The 27,843-nt window shown below is 43.6% G+C and overlaps 1 long non-coding RNA gene across 1 annotated transcript in view; it reads right to left on the reverse strand.

Annotated features, from left to right (window-relative positions):
* The window catches only part of LOC138385469 (uncharacterized), a 70,432-nt gene extending 49,056 nt beyond the window's left edge, over positions 1 to 21,376 (reverse strand). Inside the window, exons 1-2 of the long non-coding RNA XR_011233719.1 lie at positions 21,339 to 21,376; positions 18,251 to 18,341 (exon numbers count right to left, since the gene is read on the reverse strand). This is a non-coding gene — a long non-coding RNA (uncharacterized lncRNA). The remainder of the gene's footprint in view (positions 1 to 18,250; positions 18,342 to 21,338) is intronic.
* Between the last annotated feature and the right edge of the window lie 6,467 nt (positions 21,377 to 27,843).

Genomic DNA, 27,843 nt, shown 5'->3' on the forward strand with positions numbered 1-27,843 from the left:
TAACCAAATCAGAAATATTAACTGAATTCAAGCTCCACTTAGGACAAAAGTTCACCTCAATTTATCCATGTAATTTTACCTAGTTCTCTGAGTTCCAGAGGATGAAACTCACTCTGGAAAAACACAATGGTTATAAAACAAAAACTCAAAGTAAAAAATAAATAAATATTTTTTAAAAACCACAACAGTAAGTTGTTAGCACTGCCATTCCATTTAGGAAACAGCAATTCTACAAAGAAATTGTTACCAAAAAAAATTGCTACAAAAAGTCAGCTGGAGAAAGTGAAGCAAGAACGTCACTCTGCTGAGCCTTACCTGGCCCACCCCATTCTGAGTCAATGATTATCACCAGATGCAGGCAAAAGACATGGATATTTTTATGCAAATTTCATAAACAAACATAATACTATGAAAATCCTGAGTTTAAAACCCCAGTACAGCCGATGGAGTACTGTACCTTTGTTTTTATTTGCCTCAAACGGGAGCATATGCATCTTTAGCTGTTAATGGTCACACCCTCCTCTCACTCTGTGTTCCATACAGAGGACGCCTTTCCTTCCTCGGATGCCTTTCTCTCATATCAAAAACCTTATCCAAGTTTCAGGTTGAGTTCTGTCTACCAGTGAGTCTTTTCTGGTTATCACACCTTATTTGGGAAATCTTAGCATTTGTGCTTTTAATGTGTAATACTGCCAACTAGGCCTTGCTCTCAAATTGTTAAATATTTTCCACAAGAGATTATAAAGTTCTAGCACGTAGAGACTGTGATGCCTCATTCTTTCATGTTTCCAAGGCTCTTTGTATTCAAATTAAGTAGAGTACTGTAAACTATTAATAATTATAACTTATGCTGCTCAAAGTCCCATTTTCATCCCCAAATCTCCATTCTAAAATTTCTTTGAATAATAATAGTTAATATTTATTGAGTGATACTATACAGCATTCACTGTTCAAGATACTTTTCACATATTAACACACATAATCTTCCCAAAAACCCTATGATATAGATACTACTATTCCAATTTTACAGATAAGAAAACTGAGGTACAGAAAGGCCAAGTGACCGACCCGAAGTCCCACAATTAGTAAGTGGCAGAGTTGGGGTTCAAACTAAGACTGACAGAGGAGCTCACATTTCTAAATTTTTAGCAACACAAAAATAACTCTTACGAGGCCTGGTCCTCCCTGGCCTTGTTTTAAGATGTGTCTGAATAAGTAGCACAGTTTCACAGCCAGAATTTAAAGAAATTCTACTCTTTTCTTTTCAAAAAGGGATAAAACATAGTGTACAGCAACACTTAACCAAATCCCCTTCCTTCTCTTGTGTTCTGTCCCCAGGCACTTCAATTCCAAGGCCGTTGTCTAGCGATCACTATCAGTTTTCCAGCCCCCAAAGGGAAAACCACAAAGGCATTCTTTTGATAGATGGCCCCAGGCTCCCTGCTGGCAAAGAGCATCCTTCCTTCAGAAATGTTTAGGTTCAGTTGTCAGGGTGGGAGAGAAGGCCATAAAGATACCCACAGTCACTCCTAGAAAATTGCCCTGAGGTAATTTTCGGAGAAGGGAAACTTTGGCCAAATACAAGTTTCTCTTCTGCAAAGTCCATCCAGAGAGTTGTTCAAAAGAAAAGGCTGGCCCACTATTTGCAATAGATTCTCTACATATTGAAACAGTTATTTCTCTAGGGGTCACGAGCACTTTTAAGACTTTGGCTTTTTTTCTTGGTTTGTTTTTTGCCCGGGCTAGAGTGCCATGGCATCAGCCTCGCTCACAGCAACCTCAGACTCCTGGGCTCAAGAGATCCTCCTGCCTCAGCCTCCCGAGTACCTGGGACTACAGGCATGCGCCACCACGCCCTGCTGATTTTTTAAAAATATTTTTAGTTGCCCGGCCAAGTTTCCTTCTATTTTTTAGTAGAGATAGGGTCTCAGTCCTGCTCAGGCCGGTCTCAAACTGCTGAGCTCAAACAATCTGCCCGCCTCGGCCCCCCAGAGTGCTGGATCACAGAAGCCACCGCGCCAGGCCAAGACTTTGGCTTTCTTATCAGAAAAATGTTGAGTCATACACAAACTTTGAGAAAACGCGCACGTCACAGTCCTAAATTAAGACACCCTGGCCGTGCGTGGCGGCTCAGGCCTGGAACCCTGGCGCTCTAGGCGCAGGCGGGAGGGTCGCCCGAGGCCAGCAGTTCGAGACCCCCGAGCCGGGCAAGGCCCTGTCCCTACCTGGAGTCAGCGAGGCCGGCCGGGCGCGGCGGCGCCTGCAGCCCCGGCCACCCACGGAGGCCGACGCAGGAGGCCAGGGCTTCGCTGGAGCCCGGGAGTCTGAGGCTGCAGCGAGCTGTGAGGACGCCACGACACTATTCTGGCCCGAGGGACAGAGCGAGACTCTGTCTCAAAAAGGAAAAAAAAGAAATCCCTAACGCGGAGGGATTGTGAGCTTTGTTGAATCACAACTTGTATGTTTTCTTAAGCCCCCGTCATGGCACTTACGGAACACCGGGACCCGCTGTGCCAGTGGCGGCCCACAGGTGGCGCTGCGGGGACAGGTAAGCGGGCCGCCTGCGTCCACCGCAGAGGCTGATGGGGACGGGGATTCAGTTTTAATTTTTTTAAATTGTGGTAAAACATGTTATCATAAAATTTGCCACCTTAACCATTTTTGAGTATACAGTTTGGTGGCATTAATTACTGTGCATGCACAGTGTTTTGCAACCATCACTATTTTCCAAAACCTTTTTGTCACCCCAAACAGAAATTCTACAACCATTAAACAATAATTTCTCATTCTCCCCTCTTCCCAGCCCCTGGTATCCTCAAAGCTACTTCCTGTTTCTATGCATACGCCTATTCTAGATACTTCATGAGTGGAAACATACACTCTTTGTCCTTTTGTGTCTGGCTTATTTCACTTAGCATAATGATTTAATGTTCATCCATGTTGCAGCCTGTGTCAGAACTTCATTTATTTTCATGGATGGATAATATTCCACTGTATGGAATATCATACTCGCTTACCCATTCCCCTGTTGGACACGTGGGTGGCTTCTACCTTTCGGGTCCTGTGAATAGCGCTGCAGGACACACTGGCACACAGGCATCTGCTGAAGTCTGCTTTTAATTCCTTTGGGTATATACCCAGAAGTGGAGTTGCTAGCTCACATAGTAATTCTATGATTAACCTTTTAAGGAATCAGCAAACACTTTTCTACAGCAGCTGTACCATTTCACAATCCTACCAGCACTGTACAAGTGTTCCAATTTCTCCACATTACCAACACTTGCCATTTTCCATTTTTTCTTTTTCCCCCCCCAAAAAATAAAACAGCCATCTTAGTAGGTGTAAAGCAGTATCACATGGTGGTTTTGATCTGAATTTTCCTAACAACTAATGGTGTTGAGCATCTTTTCATGTACTTATTGGATATCTGTTATCTTCTCTAGAGAAATGTCTATTCAAGTCCTTTGCCCATTTTCGAATTGGGTTGCCTGTTTTGTTGTTGTTGAGTTGTAAGTGTTCTTCATAGATTCTGGATATTAGTCCCATGTCAGAAATAAGCTTCGTAAACATTAGGTTGTCTTTATACTTCCTTGATAATGTTCTTTGATGCATAGCAGTTTTAAATTTTGATAAATTATAACATCTATTTTTTCTCTTGTTGCTCATGCTTTTGGTGTCATACCTATAAATCCATTGCAAAATCAAAAGTCTGAAGATTAACTTCTGTTTTCCTCTAAAAGTTTTAGGGTTCTGGATTTTATATTTAGGTCATTGATCCCTTTTGAATTAATTTTTATATATGATGTGAGGTAGGAGGTCCAACTTCATTCTCTATAATGTGGAAATCAAGTTATCCCAGCATCATCTGTTGATGAGACTATTCTTTCCGAATTGAATGGATTCAGTGTCTTGTCAAAAATCTACTGGCCATATAGATCTATGGGTTTATTTCTGAACAATAAATTCTAATTCATCAGTCTATATGTCTATCCTTATTCTAGTGCCACACTGTTTTGATTCCTGTAGCTTTGTAGTAAATTTTGAATTGAGGAGGGGGAGGAAGAAGAGGAGGAGAATTGTTGAGAAAAAGCAGGACAAGGAATGGAAGACTAACTGCAGTTTTGGAAAATGATAGTTTTTTTTAAGTTGCTTCCAGCTACAGGGTGCAAAATGAAGAGAAAACATCACCAGGATTTAATTTTGGACGGGGAATGAGGGAGAGGCAAGTCTCAAGGACAAAGTTTCCATTTCTGTCTTACACAGGGTACTGAAGTAAGGACTGTAGGAAGAAGACTAAGTTTGCAGAAGGCAGTGGTGTGTGCATGTGTGTGCTCAGTTTGGTTTGGGGCAGACTAAGTTCAGATGCCTTTTAGAAATCCAAGGGAAGATGCCAAGCAGCTATGTGGAGATACAGCTGAGGACTTCAGGAGAGCACATGCTGAAGATCTGTGAGACACGTAATAGTAACCAAAACCATAAATGCAGATTTGACTTCCCCAGGACAGAATATGGCAGAAAGAGACCTAGGCCCCAAGAACTAAGAGCAAATCCAGGAGAGCTATCCTATAGAAATCCAGTGAAGATAGGATTTCAAAAAGTGCAGAGTATCACTGAAAAGTCAAAAAGCAAAAGGAACTGAAAAGTCCACTAGATTTAGCAAACTGTTGGTCACTGGTGACTTTAGCAAGAGTAATATTATTTTGTTGAAATAATATTGTTCCAAACCAGATCAGGGTAGGGTGGGTTAAGGAGTGACAGGTGGAGAAACTGAAACAGAAAGAGAGCCCTTCCTAGAAGACAGACTGAACAAAGGGAGGAAGCAGATGGGAAAGGACCTGGAAAGAGATGAGAAGGCACAGGAAGGTCTACGGTTATGCAAATTTTATCCTCATTTTAATTAAAATATGTACATATGATTTTTCAAAAATCAAACAATCCCAAACCCCGTCCCCTATTGCTGCTACCCTACGGCAATCCCTGCCCTCTATTTTAGTTTTGTTTTTTGGTACTTACCTCTGTATTTATAAGCCCCACCCTTACCTACTGACGTCCTACCTCAAGTCAATTAATCTCGTCCACATACACCCACCCCCAACACAAATGCACATACGCTATCCTTCCTCTTATCTTCTCAATAAAGTCATACCCCACTTTCTAGTTAAACCAGCATTCACTGTTTTAATTACCAGGACAACGTGCTGACACTCACAACTGCTCTGACCTCTTATCACATCTCCAGCTCCCCAAGATCAGTGCAGACATTTCCCCAGACACAAAGCAGGGCAACTGTGGGCTCATCTCCTCTATTTACTTCCTCTCGGGACTGCAGTCTTATACTGCCTATTGCCCAGTGCTGGAAAGCAATAGCCTCATGCATTTTACCCAGTTTCATCATGGATGGTGGGAATGTAAGTCCATTAGTAGTTGCTCTGCCATGGCCAGAAGTAGAAGTCTAGACTGTCTCCTAGTACCCCTGTTTCTAGAAGGGCATCACCCACTTTCAAGACAGTCTAAATGAGAACTGTTCTCATTTGCCCTTTTCAGAAAATACACTTCAAGGCTTTTGCAGTAAAGGGTAGTGAGCTGGCTGCAGGTGCTGGGGTAGGGCTGTGTGCACGTAACTACCACAGACTGGGAGCGATCACCCTATTCTCAGCCCCCTTCACTTCCCCACCCCTAGAGAGACCTGGTGCCTCTAATTCTTGAGATTTCCATGGTTTTGAGGCTCAAAGTGGCATGTTCCTTGACCTTCCCTCTCAGGCACTTACCTTTCCTGCTAAATCAAGACACTTCCACCACTTTCTTTCCAGTTTCCAAAATGTCGTCTTTTCTACACTCTAGTCTATCTCATTCTTTTTGTCTATATATATGGATATACATACATGCACACGCACACACACGCACACACACACACACACATAACAATGCTCATTTCAATAGGGTTTCAGGAAAGAATGCACATTCAGTTAATCTTGTTCCAACAAAGGTCAGGTTTGAACTGTTTGTTTCAAATATGAAAGACTTCAAAATGTTTGAGATTCTATAAAAAGATTCACTTGAGAGGATGAGGTTGACTATATAAGAGAGAAAAGACATACATAAACTTTTTCTAAAGCCAGAAGATCAAATTCAAGCCGGAGAAAACATAGTTTTTAATAAGAACAAAAAAAGTATATCACATGTAAATTAATAACTTTGGCCATATTTGAAAAGATTTATTAATATTTATAAATCTAAAGAATCCTAAGGAAAATAATTATCTTCTCCTAAATAGAAATTCAGCAATATGCCATAAAATTATTGAAGTCAATATAAAAGAATAGTGAAAAGAAAGTATTCAATTTTCTCCTGCTTAATCAAAAAAATTGGGGCACTATAAAGAGCTTCTCTGTTAGCCTCAAGTATTTGATGCATAAAAATGTCCTATGTTGGCCGGGCGCGGTGGCTCACGCCTGTAATCCTACCACTCTGGGAGGCCGAGGCGGGTGGATCGCTCAAGGTCAGGAGTTCGAGACCGGCCTGAGCAAGAGTGAGACCCCGTCTCTACTAAAAATAGAAAGAAATTATATGGACAACTAAAATATATATATACAAAAAATTAGCCGGGCATGGTGGCGCATGCCTGTAGTCCCAGCTACTTGGGAGGCTGAGGCAGTAGGATCGCTTAAGCCCAGGAGTTTGAGGTTGCTGTGAGCTAGACTGACGCCACGGCACTCACTCTAGCCCGGGCAACAGAGTGAGACTCTGTCTCAAAAAAAAAAAAAAAAAAAAAATGTCCTATGTATCTATACAACGTGCACTGGACCTGCCAGAGCACAGCACAGTTCCCATAAGAGTTAGTTTGTTTACATTCTGTGGGACAGAGACCGTACACTGTTCAGCATGGGATCCATAGCTTAACATGGAAAAGTCTGAATTTAATAATTCCAAAACACTGTAAAACACTGTATCCTGGGGAAGTAAATGAATCTATATAAACAGAAATTTTGAGTGCTGATTGCATAATTCAAATTTTTGCTTTCTTTTTCTTTTTTTTTTTTTTTTGAAATAGAGTCTCACTCTGTGGCCTGGGCCAGTGTACAGTGGTGTCATCACAGCCCACTGCAACCTCAGACTACTGGGCTCCAGCGATTCTCCTGCCTCAGCCTCTCGACTCGCTGGGACTACAGGCGTGTGCTACTCCACCTGGCTAATTTTTCTATTTTTTGTAGAGACAGAATCTCACTCTTTCTCAGGATGGTCTTGAACTCCTGGCCTCAAACAATTCTCCCACCTCAGCCTCCCAGAGTGCAAAGATTACAGGTGTGAGCCAAATTTTTGCATTCTGAACACATCAAAAACACTATCACATACAAAAATGACCTAAAGCACAGTTTTGCTGTCTACACATTTCTCCATAAAAATGGAAGTCTGCAAAAAATCATAAATTATTGAAGAGATTTGAGTTGTAATAGCTTATCAACAATTTACTACATAAAAAATGAGTATATCACCTTGATCTAAAAATTTTAGAACTACATTATGAAACCTAGGCTGTTAGTTTCTGTACTTGCTATAAATGATTTTGGTTTTATCCAAAGTGGGTTATGTGTCCAAACCTAACAAATATTAAATTACAAATTTCCTCCATTAAAAACCCTAATATTTTACACTTCTAATAGAAGACAGCCTATAAATATATAAAGCTAAAATTTCGAAATGTAAAAAATTTTTTATTCACAGAAAGGAAAAACTCTTTCATAAGGAAGAATGTCATTTGCAAGCAAAAGGGAGTAATAATTATTAGTGACTATTCATTTCTGCAGGGACAGAAAGAACTAGAAGGAGGTTAAAAGGTTTTTTTTTTTTTTTTACATCTTGTCATGTAAAATTATGATTAAATATAACATAAATGTCTCCCTATTCAGCAAAGATAAAAAAGTATTCTCATAAAAATATAGCTAAGAGTTGAAAATATTTGCTGTTAGACAACACTACTAATTTTGCATAATTTTGCACTCCACGTTGTTGGGCCAACAAAGTTTTTTACCAGTGACCTAAATCAATACTGCAATTGGAAATGTATGGAATTATAAACATAATGCATTGTATTTTTGTGATAACTTTCTAGTTTGTATTGATTAATGATGGTCATTTCTAATGACTTTTCCTAAAATGTTTTTGAATGCTTAAAAATTAACTCTATTACTATCAAAGAAAATTACTCTCAGTTGTCTATAGCAATTCATATCAAAAGCACACCTAATTTTGTTTAACGGACATTAAAGAAAATAGGAAAAGTGCCCAGTTCTATTAAAAGTGCATATTCCCTTTAGTGGGAAGTGTTGTAAAATTTTACTTATTTCAAAATTAACCTAGAATCATTCATCCAATGTTTTTGAGCACCTACTACTTGCTAAGCACTGCTCTAGGTACTCAGGATATAGTGGTGAATGATTCAGAAAGGTTCCTATGCTTATATGGCTTACTGTTAATATTTGAGGGTATTGGGGGAACAGACAATAAATGTGAAAACAAAAAGATGATTTCAGATAGTGACAAGTCCTGTGAAAAAAAGAAAAGAAAAGGAAAAAATCAGCAGGCAATGGGGAGGGCCACTTTAGATTGGGTGGTCAAGGTTGCTATGGTGGTCATCAGTGTTGTTCACTAAATACTTCTAGTTGTCCTAAGCACCAGCAGTATTGCACTTGTAAAGGAAAATAAAAATCTCAGGACCCTCCAACTCCCTATGCCAAAGGGAAGGTCAGGCCCAGATGCTGAGTCATGCAACACCCTCTTGCAAATGAACAGCTGTTACTAACACTACAGGCCAGATTGCCACAGAAAGGTAAATGGCTTCAGGAATCTACATGGACAGTTCCCACAGATCATTCATAAGAACACTGTTTGCTGGCCTCCCATCAATGAGGACATGCAAATTGTAACTTCCGGGTCTGCAGGCTAAGTCTAGCTCCTAAAACTAAAGTCCACTTTGATTCCACACTAATAATGTGGATTACAAGTTTATCTTCCCAAGTGCAGAACAGAGACAAGACCATTCTTTCTTCCAGCTACCCAGGGACATCTGCATAACCGATTCTTCCTTTACTCCCTTTTCTCTTCAAACATTTTCCTTAACCTTGTGTAAAATGCAGATTTCCTGGCAGTAACTAAAATCTCACAAGAATGTGACCATTTGCATCATGGCCCACCCTCTCCCCTTTTCTCTTTCTATATGCCCTCACTCTTTAAATACTGAGTTTCCAAATCCGTCTTCAGATAGCACAGGGCACAGATGCTTCTGTGGTTTGTCCTTGAACTTTGGCTTCGTAACCCTCCACTGATTGAGATCTTTGCCTGGCCACCTATTTGGGTTGTCACACTTCCCCATAGCCCTAAAAAAGTGATTTATGACACTTGGCATTTGAAGATTCAAGAATCTTACTCTGATTTGCTACACTTTTTCTATATACCACAGGCAATGGCAACGCCCCGATGGTGGCTGCTGTCAGCCTGCTACCAGAAGGAGGACCATTCGAGGCAGAGCTCCCACTAACCCACGATGGATGGGCAGCATGAGCAAGACCCGTTGTTTTGAACCACTGAGGTTTGAGGTTGCTTGTTTCACATCACAACCTAATCAATCCTGCCTTTCATAGAAAGTTAAGGAGATCATAAATGAAGTAAAACAGCTAGGCACACCAAGGGGAAAACACATGTAAAGACATAACTGAGAAAGGACAGTGGCGGGAGTGTGGTGAATAAGGAGAATCGCATGAAGGAGGTGGAGAGCTGTACTCAGATCAGGCCACGCAGGATTGAAAGCAGACTGTGGGCAGCTTGGGCTCAATACCATTTCCATAGGCGAGCAAGGTGGGGATTTTAAGCTGGAGTGGGTGGGATGGGCATGGGGGGGCTTTTAAGGGAAAAGCTACCTATTGAATCATGAACAGGTAAAGTCCCTTTCTACCACCAAATTCCAGATGACTGGTCTCAGGCTCAGACAAGAGACCAAACTGTACCTTTCTGGAGAAATTAAAGGATCCCAGAGAAAGAATCTTCAGACACTGACATCTGAAGGAACCTAAAGAATCAGCCATCTGACCACCTGACATCCCAACAGTAAAACCCACACAAAGAATGTCCAATTAGCTTCCCAATGTCTCACTCATAAATACAAACAGACAGCCAGGAATCACCAGACATTTGAGACCGGCTTCTCCACAAAAGAGAGAAAGAGGTCACAGGGAGCAAATATAAAATACATATAATTGATATCATAGAAGAGTAAGAAATGGAATCGCACCTATAAACCACAAATAGGATACTCTAAATAGAAATATTCAAAAAACTTTAAACTATGATAAACAAATTCAATTAAAGGGCTAGAAAATAAAGTTAAGGCAATCTTGCACAAAGTAGAAAAAAAAGACAAGAAATGCACAAATAGGAAATAAGAGAAAAAAACTTTGTGATACAATATCTGAATAACAAGAGTTACAGAATGAAAACAGAGGGGAAAAATTATTCAAGAAAAGTACCTACCAATGAAAATTGGCATCTACAAATGGACAAAGACCATGAAATGCCCAGCATATGAATGGAAGGAAGCACAAAGCACATCCACCTGGAAAGCCAAACACTGGTGGTAAGAAGAGGAGATGAAAGGCTCCCCAGGGTGGGTGACAGGAGAGGTCATAAAACAAACTGGTATCAGATTTCTCAGTAGCAACTGTGGAAGCTAGAAAATCATGGGTGAATGCCTTCTAAATTAAAAAAAAAAAAGAAGTGGAAGATGAAGATGTGACTCAATTGCTACAATCACAGGATAAAACTTTAACACATGAGAACCTGCTTCTTATGAATGAGCAAAGAAAGTGGTTTCTTGAAATAGAATCTACTCCTGGTGAAGATACAGTGAACATCATTTAAATGACAACAAAGGATTTAATAAATTTAATTGATAAAGCAGTGGCAGGGTTTGAGAAGACAGACTCCAGGTTTTTGTTTTTTTGTTTTTGGAGACAAGGTCTTGTACTCTTGCCTGAGCTAGAGTGCAGTGACATCATCATAGCTCACTGCAACCTCAAACTCCTGGGCTCAAGCCATCCTCCTGTCTTAGCCTCTCAAGTAGCTTAGACTACAGGCACATGCCACCCCACCCAGTTAATTTTTCTACTTTTTATAGAGTCAGGGTCTTGCTATGTTGCTCAAGCTGGTCTTAAACTCCTGACCTCAAGAGATCCTCCTGCCTGAGCCTTTCCTATGACTCAAAATCCAGAAGCAAAGCAAGTGAAAGGCTGAAAAATGTGACTACCACCACATACACACAAAAACACAAAAAGACCCCACAAAACCTAAAGCAAACAAGCAAAATTATAATCTTTTATATGTCCAAAGTACACCATAAACAAGGTAAAAATATAAATGACAAATGGGATAGGTAAAAGAAATTTTTACAAATTAAATTATGAATTAAGGGTTAATATCCTTGATATGTTAAAAAAAAAAAAAAAAAAGAAACCTCTAAAATTTCAGAAAAAGCCCCAAAAACCCAATGGAAAAACTGAGCAAAAGATATGGACAAACAGAAAACACAACACAAAAGGTCAAGTTATGGAAAGACAATTTCTCTTAGAGAAGACCAATTTCTAAACTACATCTAATATAGCATTTCTATTTAATACCTATCAGACTCACAAAACTATAGAAGCCTGGCAATGTACTCTGTCATACAACTGTACAGAAACAGGGATTCTCATACAGCAGTGGTGGGAACAGAAAATTTCTCAATCTTTATGGAGGGGAATGTGGCAATAACCACCAAAATTACATATGCATTTTCTCTTTGACCCAGTAATCCCACTGGCAAAATCAAAAATGATGTACCTACACATTCATGTCTTATAGCAGTCTTTGTAATAGTAAATCCGCAAGGAACTGGTGGAATGCAGTGCAGGGCATCTACACAGTGGAATGCAAACAAACTGGAAAAAAGGGATCATATCATGTCAAAAGGCAACCAAAGAAAAAATATTAATGGATAAAGTGGACTACGTCAAAATTAAAAACTTTTATGCTTCAAAGGACACCATCAAGAAAGTGACAGCCACAGAATGGTCAAAAAGACCTGCAAATCCTACATCTGATAAAAGACTTCTACTCAAAACACATAAAAGGTTTTTACAATTCAATATAAAGACAACCCAACTAAAACATGGACAAAGGATGTGAACAGACATTTATTCAAAGAAGATAAACAAACGGCCAATAAGCACAAGGATGCTCAACATCACTAGTCATTAGAGAAATGCAAATGAAAATCACAATGAGATGCCACTTCACGACCACCAGGATAGCTATAGTCAGGAAATCTGGACAATAACAAGTGCTGACAAAGATGCAGAGAAACTGGTATTTTCATACATTGCTGGTAGGAATGTAAAATGGTACAGCTGCTTTCAAAAGCAGTTCAGCAGTTCCTCATAAAGAAAACAGAGTTGCCACATGACCACAGCAATTCCACTTCTACATACATACCCAAAAGAACTGAAAATATATGTCCACACAGAAACAGGTACATGTATATTCACAGCATTATTATTCATAATAGCCAAAAAGTGGGGAAAACTCAAATGTCCATCAACTGATCAATGGATAAACAAAATGTGTTACACCCAATGGAATATTATTGACACAATGAAACATTATTCAGCCATAAAAAGGAATGAAGTAGTGACACATGCTACAACATGGATGAACCTGGAAAACGTTCTAAGTAAAAGAAGCCAGACACAAAAGGCCACATATTATATGATTTCACACATATGAAATGTCCAGCATAGACAAATCCAGAGACAGAGAGTAGAATAGTGAATGCCAGGGGCTGGGATGAGAAGAGAATGGGAGACGACTGATATTGCATCGCGGTTTCTTTTGGGGGCAGTGAAAATGTTCTAAAATCAGATACTAGTAACAGCTGCAAAACCTTGTAAATAGACTAGAAACCACAGAATCATATTTATGGAAAAAAGTCACTGGAGCCAATTTACATGTCACTTTGTTCAAGTGGGGAGTCAGCAGAGGATTATTTTTGTAGCTTCTATGTAAAATTATCAATTAACAAAGAATTTTCAATGATTCCTGATTTTTCCGTGTGTCTCTTCTTCCTTTGAGACTTTCCCCCATCCTCTAGGAAAGTTTCCATCATTACTGTTACTATTAACTTTTAAAAGTATCTGTTATGGACATTTTTCAAGCATACAAAAGTAGAGAGAATTATATAAGCCTTTTGTGCTACAATAGTTTATTAACATGTGCCATGTATTTTAAATCTAAATTATTTTCCTGAAATTGCCAAGACCCAGGCCACAGCCTGAGGCATGGCTAATCACTGAAACCTGCCAGGATGGTGCTGGGCCAGTCATGTAACGCTTTCAGGCTAACTTTGGGTGAATTCTGGCAAACTATTTCATTTACTCACAATGACATTTCTCGAACTTTCCCCTTCACTGTCTTTGAAGATAGGATGGGCAAGGTAACTAGTGACCATTGCATCGTCTAAGGAGCAGGGTTCCATAAAAAAGGAAGAGAAAGAAGAGTGAAAACAATGCACGTCATTAGACTGTTTCAGCCTTTGTCCTTTCTCACAATAAAGTGCCATTCTCCTAAGTGATATAATGTCTACTCAAAGTGTAAGGCTTGATAAAGTATAAAATCCATCCCCATATACACCAAAACATACCCAGAATGTAGAGTACAGATATTTAAAATGTAAGGTAACTGAATATATTTAGTTATACTTTACTAGTGTGTTGCTCTCCCAAATGTAAACTCTATGTTTAAGATATCACCAGTTCACTGCCTTGAAGCAGTTCTCAGGCCACAGTGCAGGGACGGAGACTCCAAAAGGAGCCTGGGGACTGAGTTGCGGAGACAGAGACCAGAGACTGAAGTGGCCAATTTTCAGTTTAGCCTTTTTTCAGATAATTCATATTTTTCAAAGACAATTATTTTCTGTGATTCATACTTCAGATTCTTTTCCTTTCCTATTATTTACAATATTTAGGATAACAGTATGAAATGGTACCTACATAAGAATACTGACTCACAATAGTATAACCACCTAACATTTCCTACTCTGTTCAAGATCAAATTTTATAAAAAATTCTCCTTAAAATGCAATTCTAACAGCAGCAATTAAGAATATAATTCTTGACTGTATCGGATCATTTGAAACTGAGAAAATTATGTGTATTTAGAAAATTTGACTGAACACACTTTAAAAACACAGAACTTTGTGTGTTCTCCCCCGAGGTAAACTGAGAAGACAGAACACTGATACCACTGGGAATCCAGCCACCTGGGGAAGGACCATGTCACACAGTGGGAGAAGCAAATAAAGAACACGGACCAGACTCTCCTGAACACCCTGTCAACAGTACCAGGCCCAGGGAGGCTTTCCTGTCACTTCCTAGATGTCCCTCTTCCTTTAAAACCAATCTGCCACGCACCTTGACTTTTGTGAAACTGGTGGAGAATTATGAACCTATATTACAGAGGAATTAAGGAAACCTGTGGAAATTATCACAACTGCCTAGGTCCTAGGATCACTATGAAGCCTCAAAATGCTTGTGTGAGAAATCCAGTTAGCGAGGAGTGAACACAGATATTGTCCAGTAGTGGCTGAAGCCACAGTAAGTCTTACAGCTCAAGGACTTCTTCCCAGAACAAAGGAATTAAGTCATACTCTCCCCATACTCAGCCCAAAGGCTTTGAATCTATTGCTGTGGATGGGTCTTGCAGCTCAAGGACTTCTTCCCAGGGCAAAGGAAGTAAGTCATAATCTTCTAGAACTCAGCTGAAAGACTTTGAATCTCCTCCTCTGGATGGCCACACCCAGTGAACAACCTGTAGGTGGAAATGCCACCCCCAATCTGAAGGAACAGGAAGAATCATCTGAAACCCAGATAAAGGCCAGGGAAAAGAGGAGGCTAGCCAGAGAGCAGGGCAGAGCCCGGAAAACTTTCTCAGGTTGTCTCACCACAGATTGCAGATGTGACCCCAAGACGCTTGGTCCGGCTGCCCTAGGGAAAGGCTTCCAAGCTTTTCTGATTTTCCTACAGGATTATGAGAAATCCAGAGCACTGAGGGCAGAAGGGGCAGGAACACCATGCTGCTGCTTTTCAGTCCAGTTACTGGAATGCCCAGACATTCAAGCTGGATGTCAGCCTATCTCCTGAATATTACCTGCCTCAAGATATGGTACATATTTACCTGTGATTATAGCTATATCTGAGCCCACCGGGGAACATCAGCCAATGGTACCTTTGATATCCATCTTACCTAGCAACACGGTAGCATTTCTGAGGGACCTGAAAAGACTTAAGGCTTTCTTCCAGGATGCATTTATTTTTCAGGTTGTGTTTTTTCCCCCCAGGTTGTTTTGATTATCGTCTTTTTTTCCCCAGGAAACTTAATTGATCTGATTCTTGAAAGAGAATTTCTGAGATTTAGAGCTAAAGGGCCCAGGGTACACCATTTTCTATAATCTATTCCAAAAAGAAATATTTAAAAAGAAAGCATGAATACCACTTAGAAAAATAAAAAATTTGAAACGTGAAACATTTAAAAAAGTGTAACTTTTAAAACTTAGAGCTTAGATCCATCCCCAGAGATTCTGGTTTAATGTTTTTTTAAAAATTTAAAAAGCAATTTAGATGCTCACTCATGATTGAGAACCAGCATGCTAAATATTGTTTCTTCCTAATGTGACTTGTGTAGCACTGTCACCTAAAATCCCAAATAATTCATTTAAAACAATATGGTACAAATACTACTGTAACTAAGGCTTACAATAGTACATTTTTCATCAGCATTTGTCTAAAAATGCAGGTGAACCAAGAGAAAGTCCAACTTTATATTAGACTGCTGGTCGTTTGGCTTTTAAGTCACTTGAAAGTAACTGGGACTAAAACTAGTTTTATTTGAATAGTCCTTAAAAACAGTAAAAACTTTCAAATGATTCAAATGGCAGTTTCTTGCCTGAAACAAACCAACATGAATATTAATCACAAGTAAGAGGCTTCTTAAGATTGTGTAGAACATATGTGTGAAGAGTGGTAAATAAGTAGGTATTTCAAAAGAAACGTTTCAGGTATGTTGATATTAAATGATATTAAACTTGATATTTCCAAACATATAAGAGAAATGATAAATTATAAGTACAGTAGAAAAAAATTACTTCAGACTTTATATTGTCTATAATTTAAAAAGATAACATCTCTAATGGTAAATACACCTCATCCCAAAACCTATTAAATTTCCCATCAATGGAAATCCCAAATAAATTATTCTTATTTTTTGACCAGGCAGTTAAAATAAGCATATTTTATATTAATTGGGGAAGGGCCCCATGTCAAAATTCAATTGAAAATTAAGGACTTGCTCTCTCAAACAGCATTTTTCAGATGCACTTTTGAGATAGAAAAACAAACAATAAGCAGGTAAATCAAGACTCTACAAAAAGAGAAAACTAAAAAATTCATAATAGCTTTCAAGTTGAGAGAGCTTCTCTATACTTAGCCTTCCTTAAAAAAATTTTTTTCTAAAATCTTTCCATAGCTATCAAATATGGGAAAATCGTATTTAATAACCCACTGGAACATTACTGTGGATGGCTGTCAGGATGATCTGGATCTGTGGATGCTATAACTCACTCGATCTGTTACTCTCTTCACCACATGCTTCTCATGAAATGGTATTTTATTTTAGATGACAGTGCACACCTAATGGAATTCTGAAGCCTTAACATTTACTGCAGCTTTCAAGAAATTAGCTATTTCAATGTAAATTGAACTTATCCAGGAGAAGGTATGTTAAAAGATTCCTCAAGACAATGACTTCCCCTTTGAAGACAAGAATGCTTTAATGTTGGAGTTAATTCCAAGTGTTTTCAAACATTTCTCTCCATTACATAAGTATTAAAATAAAGATCATAGGTCTCCCCACCTCCACCGCTCCTGCCTCAAGTTATCTTTATAACATGAGCTACCATAGTGACAGCAAGAAAATGAGCCAATTATCCACACTTGTTCTTTGATTGCCAGCTATCATCACCAGTGAAATTGGAATTAACTAGAACTTTATATATGGAATGTTTTGATTACCAGGAGTTTCCTAATATCCCTGCCTTTCCACCTCCTGCTTTTGTAGGTAGAATGAGCATAGTTTTTATATTCTGTTAATATCACATACTTTTGGAGACTTATAAAGGTACATTGGGAACATGAAGGCATATCAGTACAAAGACCCAAGAGGTTGATGGGTCTTAGGGAGACAGAATATCATAACATACTACAGGTTTGGTAGTCATACCCATGGATTGAAATCAATTTCATTATGTCTGTGTGAACTTGGTTACCAGCAATTTAACTGTGTCTCTTCCCTTATTATAAAATCGTTATAACATCATTCCCCTCATGATGCTGTTGTGAAGACTAAATGGAAAATGTACACTGCCTAGTATGGAAGATGCTCAATGATGGACATCTTAAAAAAAAAAATGGTAGTGCCACAGGCACTGTTTGTGATAAAACCTAGCTTGCTAGAAACTGCTTGCAAAGTGGACTTGCAAAGTGATCTAATGTGCATAGTCAAATTAAAATGTATGTAAGTCAGATTCTCTTGCTATAAACCATAGTATCTAACTAAATTTTTTTAAGTAGTATTTTTAATCCCACTTATGAGAATTAATGTGACAAGCTCTCAACAGAAATCCATTGAAAAATATTTGTATATATTGCTTTTATGTCCATATGATAAATGCTTAAACTAAGAAAGAAGATCGTACATTCTTTAAATTATATTTTAAATTTACTTAACATACAAGCTGACCAAACCAGGAAAAACAAACAAACAAACAAACAAACAAAAAAACCAATACTGAAAAACTTTTAAATGGGTCTACCTTTCACTTAAATGCCCAGATAATATTTGGAGAACATAATATATGTTTGGTATTTAATACAGGTCTACTTTTTAACAGAGTACTGTAAAAAATTAACATAAGAAAGTTGCTTTTAGGCCAGGAGTGGTGGCCCATGTCTTAATCCTAGCACTCTGGGAGGCTGAGATGGGCAGATTGGTAGAGGTCAGAAGTTGGAGACCAGCCTGAGCAAGAGCGAGACCCTGGCTCTACTAAAAATAGAAAGAAATTAGCTGGACAACTAAAAATATATAGAAAAAATTAGCCAGGCATGGTGGCACATACCTGTAGTCTCAGCTACTCAGGAGGCTAAAGCAGCAGGTTTGCTTGAGGCCAGGAATTTGAGGTTGCTGTGAGCTAGGCTGATGCCAGGGCACTGTAGCCAAAAAAAAAAAAAAAAAAAAAGTAAGTTGATTTTAAAAACCCTCAGGTGGTTAATACAGTAAAAAAGTTACAAATTAGAATAAATTTTAAATCATCAGTGCTAACACCTCACAAGTAATTTTAACTCAAATACAATGTATCGTAATTCAGCTTCTGTTCCACAGTACCCTGGACTTACTCTCTTCTGTTACACTTTATTGTGCTTCCTTCAGTAATTGTGTTACTCTGAACTATAAACTCTGCAATGGCAAGAACTCTCTTATCTTGTTCACCTCAGCACCTAGCAAGTGTATGGCACATAGCAGAGTTTCAATAAATAACAATGTATTAATAAATGAAGTTAAGACATTAAAATTGCATATATTCTACTTATACAAAAAATGCAATTTTAATGTGATTTTATGAAACAGATTTAATTATGAAGTAACTTGAACTATAAAAGCATTTATTTAAAATAAAACTAGCTTACCTACTATACTTATTCAATTAAAAAAATAAAACTTTGTGTACAAGTTTTCAGCAACACACATTTTCCAACTAACATATAAGATAATGTGATCTGGAAATGTATCACTCTCATTTCTGAAGAACATATAGATAACAGTCTATATGACTCCTTCAAAACTCTGATGCAACAGTATTCTATTACCTTCATCATTTCTCTTTTTAATTTTACATAAAGGTAGACAAACTTTTAGCCATTTATGGAGCAAACAGTCTGGACAATTGCTGATGTTACCAACTGTAAGTGAAATCTGCCACATACCCAGTGCAAATGCAACTTTACAATGATTTAACAGTGTGAATAAATTGCTTCAGTGTTTGCACATAAGGGTATTTCTATTGCTATCTGATCAAACACATTTAAAAGATCTTACCCTGCACCTTAATTGTGAAAATATATTCCAAGATGCTAAATTTCCCTTAAAAGAAACCTGAGTTAAAAATCAGACTACTACTCTGAAATAGAAAATATACAAAAAAGAAAGATTAAATATCTAATTAGATTATTTGTTGAATTGAGTTAAATATCTAATTTCCTAAGTTTCCCTCCTAAAGTATGTAATGGATTATACAAATACTAAGAAAACTCCAAATAATTTTTATGTTATAGACTATTTCTTTCCATTTGTAACTAATTTTGATATTAAAGCTCATATAGCATTTTCACAATACAAACTAAGTAACTTTTTATGAAGTTCCTACAGAAAAAAACATAACAGCAGGTACCTACGCACACATAAGCTCTTTCTTTAAAGCAATACTTCATTTCTGTATATGTTTTAAAAATTAAAGTTAAGCCATGATTACCCAAAAAGACTTTTATTGAGTACTTAGATTTAGAGTCTTATCTCTTTCCCATTATCTTCATTTCTATTATTTACCTCTTTTTCCAGGGATTCTCAAACTTTCATGTGACACGGATCACATTCTCTCTCAAAACATCTGATTCACCCACTTGTCTTCTGTGTGTGTTTTTCTGTTTGTCATGCACTGGGATGGGATGAGGGGTGTGCTACAAGGAGGTGAACCTTCTGTAACTTAAAGGAGGACTGCTATGCTTTTAAGATAACATGTAAGGGTTTTAAGTGAGATAATGTTTGTAAATAATTGCACAGTGGCTGATATACAGTACACAGACAATACATGATATTAATACATATTACTGTAACTCATCTGTGTTATAAAATCGTAGACACCAAAACATTTCAAAAACCAAGACTACTGGGGGGCAAAACACTGACAACCTGCAGTGCAACCTCTGCACAGAGTCTCCGCGCCAAAGCAGATTCATACTTGTTTTGAAATGTGACAGTGGCACTGCAAGTAAGTAACTCAAAGTTAATACGTGAGAGATACAAGTAGACATTGAACTCAAATCAATTACTTTTTACTTCTTGTGAAAATTCCTAGTAAAAATGTTGGTAAGGGATTAAGGACAAGAATACTCCCTACACACCATGCATGACATGCGGTACTATGTATACACCGTTGTCTATGACACCAAGTATTTCGTATACACTGTATGAGACAACAGGTAGCGCTTGCGTACACAGCGTGACAAGGACAGTGTGTACACACAGTACATGACACTAGGTACTATGTACACACTGTATATAGCATACGGTACTGTGCAATACTGCATATGACACTCGGTCCTGCATACACAGCTTAAGTGACAAGGCTGCCGTGTACACACAGCATGACTCTGAGCACATACCACATACGACCCCGCACAGGGCGCCGTGTGAAACACCAGGTGCTGTGCACACCCCGCAAAGCGGACACACACACACACACACACACACCCCGCAAGCGCCTCCACAGCTGGCTCTGGAGAAAAGCGCGAGGCAGGACAGAGCAAAGGAAAGTTCGCGCCCGGCCGCCCCCAAGGAGCCCCCTCGTCCCGGCGCGGCCCGGCAGCTTCTCCCCAGAGCTCCGGCGGGAGGAGGCGGCGGACCCCACAGGACAGTCCCGGAGGCCCGCGAGGACCCGTTGAGGCAGCGGCGGCCTCGCTCCCGGGGTCGCCCGCAGCCCCCCGGACACGCACGGACCCCCGCCTGGCCTCGGCCCGACCCTGCGCCGCAGCTCCCACCGCCCACGGCGCCCGGAGCCCGCCAAGCGTCCTGTCCTCTCCGCGCTCCGCACGCCGGGCCCGCGCTGCCGGCGGCCCCACCGCGCAGGGCCCGAGGCCTGGCCGGGTGGGCGGCGCGGGGCCTGGCGGGCGTGCTCACGCGACTCCCCTCACCTTCCCGGCTCGAGCAGGCCCCGCGCCGTCCTCCCGGGCCTCCGCCCCGCGCCCCTGGGCTTTCCCCGCCATTGTTCTCCGGCTCCGCCGCCCCCGCGCCGGCCCTCCCTCCGGAGCCGCCTGTTCCCGCCGCCCGGCGCCTCTGGTGCCTGAGCCAGGACGGGCGGGCGCGGGGCCGGGGGGCGCCATGTTGGCGGCGCCGCCTCAGAGGACGCTGCGGGGCCCGCCGCCCGCACTTACTGTGTGTCCTCGCCAGCCGCGGCCAGAAGCCGGAGCGGCGACGGGAAGTTAGGTGCTGTCGCCGGGAAAGTTGGCGTCGGTGCGGGCCGCTCCTCCCTGCCGCCCGGCCGCCCGGAGAGGCTGTGCCCGCCGAGCCCTGCACGCGCTCCTACCTCCGCTCCGGCCCGGCTCCCGCACCGCTGCCGCAGCCGCTTCAGCACGTTCGGCGCAGCCGCAGGCGCCCTCCGTCCCCACACGCGCCAAGGCGGCAGCTGGCGTCCACGGTCCTAGCGCCGCTGGTTCTGCAGGCAACAAAACCGGCCACCTGGTTTCAATATCTTTTTAATCCGTGGTCAAGAGGAATTGCAGACAGGTGCTACATTCCCATTCCGCGCATATGCGAACAGGACTGCAACAAGAACAGGACCAGCCATTACCAATTTGGCAAGGTCACCCCAAATCTGCGTTCCAAGTAGGTTGTCTATCAAAGTCAGCCAGTCTGTATCTGACATCTAAGGGGAGGAGATCCCATACACCTGTGGTTTAAGGAAGTATCAGCGATAAGCATACTTTTATAATGCTCACATATTTTCCCTCTTGTCCTTTCTCCTAGGAGTTTGGAAGGAAGAGCTTTCAGCTAAAATGTCTTGCTCTCGTTATCAGTGGGCATATGTACTTATACTTAGTTTCATTACCAGCAGTCACGTGAGGTCTGAAAATAGGCGAGTACAGTACAGTAAGTTATTTTGAGAGAGAGAGACCATATTCACATAACTTTTGTTATAGTATTTTGTTATAATTCTTCCATTTTATTATTATTGTTGTAAATCTCTTATTATGCCTAATCTATGAATTAAACTTTATCATGAACATGTATGTGTAGGAAAAAATCATAGCATAAGTAAGGTTTGATAGTATCCTGGTTTCAGGCATCCACAGGGGGCCTTGGAACCCCCACAGGTTAAGGGGGGACCACCATACCTGAGAATCATCGGAAAGAGACCCCACCTCCGCTTTCGCTGGGCATGGAGGCTCCACCTCCTCCCAGGATTGGCTCAGGATTCCCGGCTTCTCCCCCATAGGACGTGGCCATCCCAGCTCCCCTCATGCAGGGCCTGGCAGCCCCGCCTGCTCTAACGGTGCAGGTGGTGCATTGGCTAAACCGCCCTCCCTCTGGGCAAGGGCCCCGCCTCCTCTCAAACACAGCCTTGTGGCCCCACCTCCTCTCACAGTGTATGGGACGCAACGGCCCCTCCTCCTGTCACGGAGGGCACGGGAGCCACTGCTCCTCTCACGCTGGATTCTGGCCCCCACCTCCTCTCATATAGGGTCCGGAGCCCCACCTCTTCTTCCACGGGGCATGGGTACCCCACTTCCTCCCAGGATTGGCTCAGGAGTCCCTGCGCCTCTCCCATACGGCGTGGCCATCCCACCTCCCCCCACGCAGGGCACGGCAGCCCCGCCTGGTCTAACGGTGTGGGATTGTATTGCTAAACCTCCTGTCACTCTGGTCAAGCGGCCCTGCCTCCTCTCAAACAGGGCGCTGTGACCCCACTTCCTCTACCAGCGTAGGGGACACATTGGCCCGTCCTTCTCTCACCCAGGGCATGGCAGTCACACCCCTCTCACGCTGGATTCGGGCCCCCACCTCCTCTTATCTGGGGTATGTAGCCCCACCTCCTCTTCCGTGGCACAAGGGGGCCCCACTTCCTCGCAGGATTGTCTCAGGAATCCTGACTCCTCCCCCATAGGGCGTGGCCATCCCACCTCCATTCATGAAGGGTGCAAAAGCCCCGCCTGCTCTAACGGTGGGGGGCTGCAGTGGCTAAACCTCCTGTCACTCTGGACAAGGGGCCCTGCCTCCTCTCTAACAGGGCATTGTGGCTCCACCTCCTCGAACAGTGCGTGGGACGGCTTGGCCCCTCCTCTCACGCAGGGCACGGCAGCCCCAACTCCTGTCACTTGGGATTCGGGACCCCACTTCCTCTCATATATGGTAGGGGACTCCACCTCCTCTTCTGTGGGGCATGCGGCCCCACTTCCTCCCATGATTGGCTGAGGAGTCCTGGCTCCTCCCCCATTGGGCGTGGCCATCCCACCTCCCCTCATGCAGGTCAAGACAGCCCTGCCTGCTCTAATGGCGGGGGCGGGGGGTGCCTTGGTTTAACCTCCTATCACTCTGGGCAAGGGGCCCCGCCTCCTCTCAAGCAAGGCGTTGTGACCCTGCCCCTTCTAACAGTGGGTGGGACGCGTTGGCCCCTGCTCCTCTCACCCAGGGCACAGAGGGCCACCTCCTGTCAAGCAGGGCGCAGGTGCGTCGCCTCCTCTCAGGCAAGGCATGGCGGCACCGTCTCCTCTGATGCAGGGCATGGGGCCCCTCCTCTTCTGTGGGCAGGCGCATTGGCCCCTCTTCCTCTCACGCAGGGCAGGGAGGGCCGCCTCATATCAACCAGTTCACAGGGACCGGGCCTCCTCTGATGCAGGGCACATGGCTCCCCCTACTCTCACACATGACTCGGGTCCCCACATCCTCAGGCAGGGTATGGGGAACCACCTCCTCTGCCGTCGGGCATGGGGGCCCCAATTACTCCCAGGCATGGCTCAGGAGCCCCGGCTGCTGCCCCATAGGGCGGGGCCATCACACTTCCCCCCATGCAGGACGCGGCAGCCCCGCCTGCTCTAACGGTGTTGAGAGCGCATTGGCTAAACCTCCTCTCACTCGGGGCAAGGGTCCCTGTCTCCTCTCAAGCAGCGCGTTGTGTCCCCGCCTTTTCTAACAGTGGGTGGGATATGTTAGCCCTGTCTCCCCTCATGCAGGGAACGGGTCCCCACTTCTCACGCAGGACATGGCAGTCCCAACAAGGCTCATCTGTTCGTTGTCCAACATTCTCTAAATCCCAGGGTTGGGGACTGGCCTACAGAGCAGGGCTCATCTGTGGGCTGTGTAAGGTTCCCTAAGTCCCTGGAAGGGACTGGCCTACAGGGCAGGGCTCATCTCTGCGCTACATCAGGTTCCCTAAATCCCTTGGGGTCTGGCCTACAGACCAGGGCTCAACTGTTGGGATGTCCCAGATTCCCTAAATCCCTGGGGGCGGGTCCAGAGGCCTCCAGAACAGGGTTCATCTGTGGGATGTCCCAGGTTCCCTAAATCCCTGGGGGGACTGGACTACAGACCAGAGCTCATCTGTGGGATGTATCAGGTTTCCTAAGTCACCCTGGCAGAACTGGCCCACGGGCCAGGGCTCATGTGTGGGATGTCCCAGGTTGCCTAGATACCTGGGATGCCTGGGCTACAGACCACAGATCTTCTGGGGACTCTCCCAGAAGTCCCAATTTGTGGGAGACTGTGACAGCCACTTAGGTTCCCTTAATGCATGTCTTTCTTCCTTTCCTGGCAGAGATCAGGATCTCGCTGGGCAGGGCATCTAAGAAGGCTTTTTCTCCCTGGTTCCTGCACATCCCAGGGTGGGGACAGGACTAAGTGATGAGCAGAGGGCCGCTGGAATTCCTGGGCTGACCTGGAAGGGAGGAGCAGCCGTTACCCGTCTCTTCCTTGTTATCAGGTGTGGAGCCTGTGTGTGATGTCTGGAGCCCCTGCTGCTGCCGTGGGCCAGGAGGCTTTTCCAGCGGGAGCTGTGGGAGGCAGGAGGAAGGCGGGGTTGGCTCTCCCTGCCCACACAGGGTACCTCAGTCATTTCTGGACACATAGAGGCTCCTGTCTTCCACCCTAAAGTCTCACTCCTCTGAGCTCCCCTGAGCTCGTGCGTCAGGAATGTGGCTACATCTACCCTATGTTCTGTACTGAGGGAGGTGAGTTGCGTTCGAAACCTCAAAACCTGTAGGTAGAAGGGCTCCTTTCCTGTTTTGTATTAAAGGGTCTTCCCCAAACTGCACTTGAATTCCCAAGAGCAACCTGCACCCAGCCCCAGGCCCGTGCCAACCTCACACAGTCCTGTGTCGCTACAGGCGGCCTGGACAAGGGAGTGGCCCAGGATGTGCAAGGGGGCACACCCCATGATTGAGAGTGGGACCCCCTCGTCCTGGTCACTCCCTGACAGACACCAGCAACTGTGTCTGTGCAGACTCTGCACCAAGGTCGCAGGTCACAGGGAGTCCTCACAGACTCCACCAACTCTGACTGCTCAGAGTCCCGGCCAGGGTCACAGGTCGTCCTGACACAAGCAACTGCACCTGCTCAGAGACCACGCCCAGGTCACAGGTCGTCCGAAATTCAAATTCCAACGACAATGACACACCCACTCACACACACTAGAAAGGCTACTGTTAAAAAGAATGGGACCCCTGATTTGGGGTTCACGGTGATGAGCTGGGAGCATGTGGCTGCTGCAAAACACACGGTGAAACACACGGGAGGACTCCCCGTGAAGCAGCAGACCTCACACGGCAAGGACGCCGGAGACTCTGAAGGCGGGAGACAGAGGACCTTGCTCGGGGACGCCACGTTCCCTGGAAGGACGAAAGTGCTGTAAGGAAACTGTGTTCATGAGCAACCACCTGAACACCCTGCCAGTGACGCAGAGAGGACAGCGACCTCCCTCCCAGAGGCTGAGCCAGACCCACGTCCAGCTCAGAGGCCGCTACCCCACTGGGGTGGAGAGGCCACCGTGCGGACGTCATACCCGTGGCCACCGCGTTCTGGGCGTGGGGGACCTCGGTGGGATGGGGAGTGCGGGTGCCCCGTTTCCACATGTCCCCACGGAGCCCCTCCCGGGTCTCTGAGGACCGGCCGCCCCTCAGCAGGCGGCTGCGGACGGGAGGGCGGTGCCCGCGGGGCTCGGACGGGAAGGTCGCACTCACCCTCGGGGCCTCGCGTCTGAGGGCGGACGAGGAGGTCGCGGTCGCTTCGGGTCTGAGGCCAGGCCAGCGGGCGGCATGGTTGCAGCGCCTGCGGGGCGACGCTAACGTGGGGGCACCGCGACCTCTCACGCCGCGGGCAAAGCCGCCGCGGGACATGAAGGGCGCTGCGCCCTCTGGTGGCCCGCGCCGGCACTGCAGCCCTCGCTGCTCATCGGGGCGGGGACGGCGGCGCCAGGGAGTCCTCCTGGCCTTGCCGGAGAACCAGTGACACTCCGAGTTCAGCGTCTTCCCAGCCAGGATCCGGAAATTCAAAGTCAGATGGGCCCACTGTCCTGTGTCTTTCAGAAACACGGGGCGGCCCCTGGGAGGGGCCTGTGCTGAAATGGCCCCACCTAAGAGGGGTCTCACCTGGGGGGGTCACCTTTAAGGGTCTCATCAGAAAGGAGCCTCGTGTAAAAGGGCCCTCAGCTGGGATCACCTGTGTAGTGTGGCCATCTTGAAACATATTAAGTCTCCAGTCGATGAACGTGAAGTGTCTTGATATTTGTTTAGATTTTCTTTAGCTTTTTTCAATAATGTTTTGGAATTTTCCACGTACAGGTCTTGTACCTTTGTTAATTTTTTTCCTGAGTGGGTTATTTTTGTAGATATAATTCAAATGGAATTTTTGTCTTAATTTTATTTCCACGTTCTTGATTACCAGAGTACAGGAATAAAATGGATTTCTGTGTACTGAAATGTTGTTCTGTTACTTATCCATTTTTGTTTGCTGGTTCAAATAATTTTTTTGAATTCTTTGGGATTTTCTATATTTAAGGTGATGTGATTTGGAATCTGTGAATAGATTTACTTTCCTTTCACATATGGATGCCTTTTATTTCCCGTTCTTCTCTAATTGTTCTGTATAGAACTTTCAGTGCAATCTTATTTTTTTCTTTCAAAATACTAATTAAGGTGGTACAAGTATTTTTGTTACATGGCTATCTTGTGTCGTGCTGAAGTCAGAGGTGTTGGTGTGTCCGTCATCAGAATATAGTGTTCATGTGGGCAAGTTTTTATCCTACACCCACTGGCCATTCCTCCCCCTTCTAGGTTTTCATGTCCTTTATATTGCCATGTGCCTCTGTGTATCCATGTAGTAGCTCCCACTTATTTGTGAGAACATATGGTGTTTGGTTTTCCATTCCCGAGATAGTTCACTTAGGGAAATGGTCTCCAGTTCCCCCCACATTGCTGCAAATGACATTATTTCATTCCCTTTTGTTTTTACAGACAGGGTCTCCCTCTGGTGGCCGAGATAGAGTTCAGTGGCATGATCATAGCTCACTCCAACCTCACACTCTGGGCTCAAGTGATCCTCCTGTCTCAGCCTCCTGAGTAGCTGGGACTACAGGTATGTCCCACCATGCCTGGCTAATTTTTTTATTTTTTTAGAGACTAGGTCTCGCTCTTGCTCAGGCTGGTATTTCATTCCTTTTTATGGCTGAGTAGTACACCATGATATTTATACATATATGTGTCTACACACACACACACACACACACAGATTTTTGTCCCTTTATGAATTGAATGGCACTTAGGTTGATTCCACATCTTTGCAATTGTGAAGTGTGCTGTGCTAAACATTCGAGTGCAGGTGTCTTTTGGATAAAATAACTTCATTTCCTTTGGGTAGTTACCCAGGAGTGGGATTGCTGGATTGAATGGT

The sequence above is a fragment of the Eulemur rufifrons genome, chromosome 6 (assembly GCF_041146395.1).
Source record: "Eulemur rufifrons isolate Redbay chromosome 6, OSU_ERuf_1, whole genome shotgun sequence".
Classification (NCBI taxonomy): Eukaryota; Metazoa; Chordata; class Mammalia; order Primates; family Lemuridae; genus Eulemur; species Eulemur rufifrons.